The following is a 6770-nucleotide window of genomic DNA, read 5'->3' as shown; positions in this document are numbered from 1 at the left end:
ACATACACTTCCAGTAAGCTAAATTGTCTGGTCTCCATGTCCAAAATAGTCTGGAGGCAGTGAATTAAGGGGTGTATGGGAAGAGGTCCTTATGTAACTTCATGGAGCATTACAGGTGACATAATACTTTTAAGATAATTTATCTTTATTTGTTTATTTAATTTTCCTTAAAATACCTTCTGAAGCTTACCTTTCTTGAGTACATACTCTTTTCCAACCTTAGGGCTGAGCATTTTATATATTAATTATATCTCACTCAATTTTATGAGTTAGGAATTACTATCTGCACACATTCTTTTCCACTTTCTTTCCCTTCACCCTCATAGCACTAAGTGGTTAGGGATATTATATTCACTGAATTCATACAATATTTGAAGGATAAGGCTATAATTCAACTAGCACGAAGGGTATCATCCTAGGAAAATCTGCTATCGTGATTATTGTTTTGAATCACCGCTTGTTGAAAAGGTGGGGGTAAAGGCAAACCATAAGAGACTCTTAAAGACAGAGAACAAACTGAGGGTTGCTGGAGGGGAGGTGGGTGGGGGGGATGGGCTAAATGGGATGATGGGCATTAAGGAGGGCACTTGTTGGGATGAGCACTGGGTGTCATATGTAAGTGATGAATCACTAAATTCTACTCCTGAAACCAATAGTACACTACATGTTAACTAACTAGAATTTAAATTAAAATTTGAAGAAAAAAAAAGAGAGAATGTATCTATATCCTGGCCATGCCACCTCCCCTCCTATTCCACCCCACCATTTCCTTGGCAGATGGTTTTGGCCTCTCATTAGAGAAGGGTCCAGGACACGGGCAGGTTTCCTGCTTATCCCACAGTAGCGGCCAGTCAGCACCTTGTGCTTGCACAGGCTGCTCTACCCTCCAACTCACACAGAACTTAGACAAGCCTGTAAGTGTATGTATGTGCATGTATAATATTTTCTCATATTCACTAGTAATCAAGGAAATGCAAATTAAAATCGGTTCATATTTCTTATAATAAGAATATATTGATGCTAGGAGTATAAATTTGTACAAAAATTTAGAGATTAACTTGGCAATACCTAATGTTACGTCTGTCCTTTTACCCAGAAATTCTATGCATTAGGTCTATGTGTTAGGATTAACTCTCACACATACAGACAGAAATACAACACTACCATTGGAAGCAATTTTAGGATAGAAAAATTAGGAAGAATCCAAATGTTCATCATCAAGAAAGAGAGCCTTTCCATTATTGCTTATCTATGCAATAGAATAATATACAGCAATGAAAAAAGATCCACTGGCCCAGAGCTGCATGTATCTACATGGATGAAAATCCAAGTTTAATACCGAATAAGGAAAGCAAGTTTCACAAGGAGACAAACAGTATACCATTTATATAAAGTTTAAAACACTAAGTACTATTCAAAGATACATACAAAATAAAACTCCAAAGAAATTCTCCAAATCCTAAGCTGTGATTACCTTTGAAGAGCATTACTTTTTATCAGAGAGGTATCAGCAAGAAGCATTAATTCTTTTCATAATATATCATTTTTAAAAATTGGCTGAGATGTACAAATGTAGATGTTATAAATATATGTCAATAATTTTTTGTATGACTGAAATATTTCTATATAAATTAAAAATATATAAAATTAGGGGCACCTGGCTGGCTCATTCAGTAGAGCCTACGACTCTTGATCTTGGAGTTGTGAATTTGAGTCCCACACTGGGTGGGGAGATTATTTTACATATTACAATTATATAAAACATTGGTTACTACTAAGTCACAAAAACTCACACCAAAGCCAAAATTCCCTTCAACGAATATCATCAAGATGACAATAGAGTTGTGTTTCCAATTACTTGCTAACCTCAGCTAATAGAAAACAAGCTGAATTTCAGGAAGTGGAAAGATGCACATATTCAGACACAAATGGGTACACACACACACACCCACACACACACGCATAGACACTTACCTGCACACTCGTTAGTACCCAGGGTAGAAACATTCATGTATGAAAGGCATGTATATTATACTTTGAAAAATACCATAAGTATGCATTTTCATGGCTATAATAAGTGACAGGCAGCTTCAGGGAAGAGGACAAAATAATACATTGTCCAGAAACAAACTGCAAAAGCTCAGGAGTACAGGGTGATTTACTGTAGGACCAAATGCTTATGATAATAACATTATTATAGTAATTGCTTTTATTGTCAATAAATCCATCAATTTTCTGTCCATCCTTTTATTCCCTTAACAGTACACTTCTAGAAGCTAAACCATCAATAACATACCCCCCTTTCTCATGCAGATGCATTGATTAGTCCTAAGGGGGCTAATAAAGAGGGGCACAGAGGGAATGCCACTCTGAACAGTGTATTTCATTTCATGTCCTTTCTGCCTATGTGAGCAGGGAGAAATGGCTAGAAGGCAAAGCCCACTGTCTTGGCGCTAGGACTATTTGTTCTGTTACTTCGGCGCCAGCTGAAGCCTTCCACTAACAGCTCTATTTTAGGATGTATCACTGACAAAACTGGTAGTTGTGAGTTTTTATTTGTATGTTTGAGCTTTATAAATAGCCCTCAAAAACGCCATACTAGTTAATTTATTTCATTAGTTAAAAGCCAGATATCAAAGGGAGAATCCCTGACGAGAGGTGGGAGTGGATGAGAGAGTAGTGCTGGTTTGAATTTTAATGAACACAGCCCATAGAATATAAGTTGATCTTATCCATTACTACTCAAAAAAGAAAAGCCCAAAGGCATATATGTAAATTTTTGTCGTGTCTCTACAGTGTTTGGAAAGACCATTCATTCATTTACAGAGTAAGGGGTTAGACTTGCACAAATTAGTCATTTTTGGAGAAAGAGGTGAGTGGGCCCAGTGGTGTTGTGCCTGAGGCCCAGCTAGAATCTGTCCCTTTTTGTAAGAAGGTGACCCCGGAGGAGCCTAAGCAATATGGTAGAGAAGACAGTCTTCCCTGGGGGTCAAATATGGTGCTACTTGGATGAGGTGCTGCTTGGCTGATAGACTGGTTACCACCTGCCTGTGGTAGACTTGGGCAGACATTGGACTTCTATAAATGTAATGCCTGCTCCACTCTGCAGATACTCCAGAAATTTCTAGAGTACTGATATTCCAGAAATTTGATACTCCAAAAATTTGTGATGCTCCAGAAATTTCTACCTGGTCCCCTATTTATTAATAGACCAAAACAACAAGACCCTGCAAAAATGTGCATTATACACAAGGTAATTCAGGGATCTGCTTTAGGAAAATTAGTAAGTGGATGCAACCAAGGTTTCCCTACAATTACCTACTGACATGACCATCATCGGTAAATACAAAATAGTCAATATCCCAGATCTCAGTGCATAGTCTGTCAAATGTATCAGGGAACTCAGTTAAAACGAGGCTAAGCTTGATGATATCTGGACAGAGAGCCATTATCCCCTTGTGGAAATAGGGTATACTAATTCCAAGTCATTACAGCCAAGGTAAGGCAGTTTCCTGTTAAAAGATAGGAAGGGGGAAACATTGAATACTGCAGGGCTAAGAAAGCAGTCTCGATGTTTTTGTCCTTGACATTTACCCTTCCATTCTTTGCCCTTTTCATAGCTCTCGTCTCAAGACAATTCCCCCATTGTCTCCCTTCTTTTTTCTATCATGGAAGAATGTGATCTCATAAAATAATTGAAAACAAGTGCTTTGGTGAATCACTTTGTGATGATGGCCATAAATTTCAAGAGGTATTTATCTTTGCAGGCTGACATTTAAATTTTAAGAGATATATCACCATCCAAGAGAAGAAACACACCTACTACATTTATTGTATGTGCTGCTACGATATGGTACTGGTGAAGAGATTTCCTTTTCTTCCACAAAACATGGACCACACTATTGACCATATAAAGAGGCAAGTTAAAACTGTGTTACTAAAAGTTGAGTTTTCAGAATATCTCGAGTGTTCACTTCAAAAAGTACACATTCTTCTTTGATTCCTAAAACTTTGCAGTTTTTATGTATCAGTAATCTTACTGTTACCTTTCCCTAAGACTTTTACTTTATTATCAACTTATCAGGCGCCAGGCCAACTTGACATCAAAAGCCTTCTCACATGGTAAGGTGGTAATTCTGGGGAAAGATGAGGACAGGGTATGCGGAGACGCTCTGTACTCTCTTTGCAAGTGTTCTGTGATTCAAAAATCATTTCCAAACAGAATGTTTTCTTCTCTGTTGTTTTTGTTTCTTAAGCCTTCTCAGGTCAATTTCTTCACCTGTCGGTGTCTTACCATTGGACCGAATTTTCTATCTGAACTGTATTAGTTTCCTTTTTTTCATTCTTCCTTTCTGAGACAGCAGGTATGTGCCAGATTACAGTCAAATATGTGCACCTTTTATGTCAAAAATTCTGGTGAGAGGTTCTTTTTTTCCATTAAGAAGAGAAAGATGGCAACTCCTTTTAAGCCTTGAGAGCATAGGACAGTGCTGCTTCTTGAGGTACGTGTGCAAAAAGCATTTCTCATCTTCCCTGCCCATTGAGCCACAAGCTCAAACTTCAGATGGTATCATGAGATAGAAATTGTTTTATTAAAAGTATGGATTTCTCCAAATCCTTTTATTTTTATCAGGGAAAAAACTGAAGCAGAAAGAGTACTCAAATAATTTAGGCATACGTGCAAATCAGGCATATACTTTCCAATCAGGTGTCCGTTTTGGAAATAGAATTACAGAAAGCAAAACTTAGCATAAATGGGTGACTTTCAGGTCTTCTTGAGATGCTATCCATAAACAGATAATGGGGTGCTCACTTCGACAGCGCATATCCTAACATTGGAATGATACAGAGAAGATTAGCAAGGCCCCCGCACAAGGATGGAAGGCAGATTTGGGAAGTGTTTTATGTCCTTTAAAATTATATTCATTTCTTTGTTTTAATAAAGTTACCCTTGTATATAAAAAAAGCAGATACTGGGATGCAGATCCTCTCAGACCTTTGATATGCACAGTATCTGTTACTACTTGGGTGAAAAAAAAAAGACTTATATGAAAACAGGCCTGGAATTGACCTATCTTTCCTTCTTTTTTCCCTCTGCGATAGTCATCTTGTTAGACACATGTACCACTCATTTAGGGAAAGGGCCATTTTAGTATGGCTGCTGAAAGTTACATAATGTGCTCCTAGGAAGCACCAATATATTTGGAACCCTCTTTTTAAAAAATTATTTAAAGGGGCACCTGGGTGGCTCTGTTGACAGCACAGAGCCTGGAGCCTGCTTTGGATTCTGTGTCTCCCTCTCTCTCTGTCCCTCCCCGACTTGTGCTTTGTCTTTTTCTCTCTCTCAAAAAGAAATAAACATTAAAAAATCGTTTATTTATTTTTGAGAGACAGAGCACACACACCAGCACACACAAGTGGGAGAGGGATAGAAAGAGAGAGGGAGACAGAGGATCCCAAGCAGGCTCTGCACTGACTGCAGATAGCCCGATGCGGGGCTTGAACCCACAAACTGCGGGATCATGACCTGAGCCGAAGTTGGATGCTTAACCGACTGAGCCACCCAGGTGCCCTGGAACCCTCTTTTATAAAGCTACACCTTGCACTGGGAATTGGAAGGCAGTTTATTTTCTCTTTGGCCAGAAGGCTCAACTAGCCCTTTCCAGGTAGTCTCCCCTTGGGTAATCTTCCTAGCAATACCTCAGCAAGAAGACAGTATATTCCTTTTGACTTTGGACAAGCTACAATTCATGTTGCTAAGCAGACTGAGGATGGTCTTGTAAGGCTGTTCACAGTTGAGCTCTCTATTCTGGGTGCGCCTTCAGTAGCTTCTACTCGTGGGGTTACCTTAAGGTTTCTCTTCAACTTGAAAGGCTGTCAGGTTCTAGGTTTGTGGGATTTTTCTACCAACTTCTGATGTCTGGAGTGCGCGGGCTACACCCAGAGACAAGTAGATGACCTCTTTGAGACCTCTAATCACTTCTTGTTTGTCTTGATAGGCCAAAGTTACTGGCAGCTTAAGGTGGGGTGGACATGTGGAATCTCAAATCTCCTATTGTCACTGGGCAACTTATTGGGCCTTTTGTCATCTATAAAAAAAAGGTCATAATTCTTACCTCATAGAGATTTTGTGAGAGTTTAACATGATTTTATATCTACATAGATATAGGTATATAAAACCCTCTTCCAAGTGCTCCATATCTTCGTTGTTTTTTAAGTTTTTGCTTAAATTCCAGTTGATATAGTGTAATATTAGTTTCAGGTGCACAATATGGTGATTCAACACTTGCATACATCACCCGGTGCTCATCACAAGTGCCTTCCTTGATCCCCATCATCTATTTCACCAATCCCCCCACCTACCTCCCTTCTAGTAACCATCAGTTTGTTCTCTACATTTCTTGGTTTGCCTCTCTCTCTTTTCTCCCTTTTGCTTGTTTGTTTTCTTTCTTAAATTCCACATATGAGTGAAATCATATGGTACTTGTCTTTCTCTGACTGACTTATTTTGCTTAGCATGATACTCTCTGGCTCCATCCACTCCTGGCAAATGGCAAGATATCATTCTTTTTTTAGGGCTGAGTAATATTCTATTATGTAGATATACCACATCTTCTTTATCCATCCATGGGTTGATAATTATAATCCATAATTTGGCTATTGTTGATAACGCTGCTATAAACATTGGGGGGCATGTATCCCTTTGAATTAGTGTTTTTGTACCCTGTGGGTAAATACCTAGTAGTGCAATTGCTGGATCATGGGTTAGT

General features: G+C 38.8%; 1 non-coding gene across 1 annotated transcript; it reads left to right on the top strand.

The window, feature by feature from the left end:
- Window positions 1-4805: 4805 nt before the first annotated feature.
- On the top strand, window positions 4806-4912 carry LOC128773951 (U6 spliceosomal RNA). The gene has a single exon (XR_008418443.1). It is a non-coding gene; the product is annotated as a U6 spliceosomal RNA (small nuclear RNA).
- Window positions 4913-6770: the final 1858 nt, after the last annotated feature.

Source organism: Panthera pardus, unplaced genomic scaffold (assembly GCF_024362965.1).
Source record: "Panthera pardus isolate Hobbes unplaced genomic scaffold, ASM2436296v1 HiC_scaffold_27, whole genome shotgun sequence".
Classification (NCBI taxonomy): Eukaryota; Metazoa; Chordata; class Mammalia; order Carnivora; family Felidae; genus Panthera; species Panthera pardus.
The sequence above is the reverse complement of the archived record's forward strand: the minus strand, read 5'-3'. Positions and strand labels throughout refer to the sequence as shown.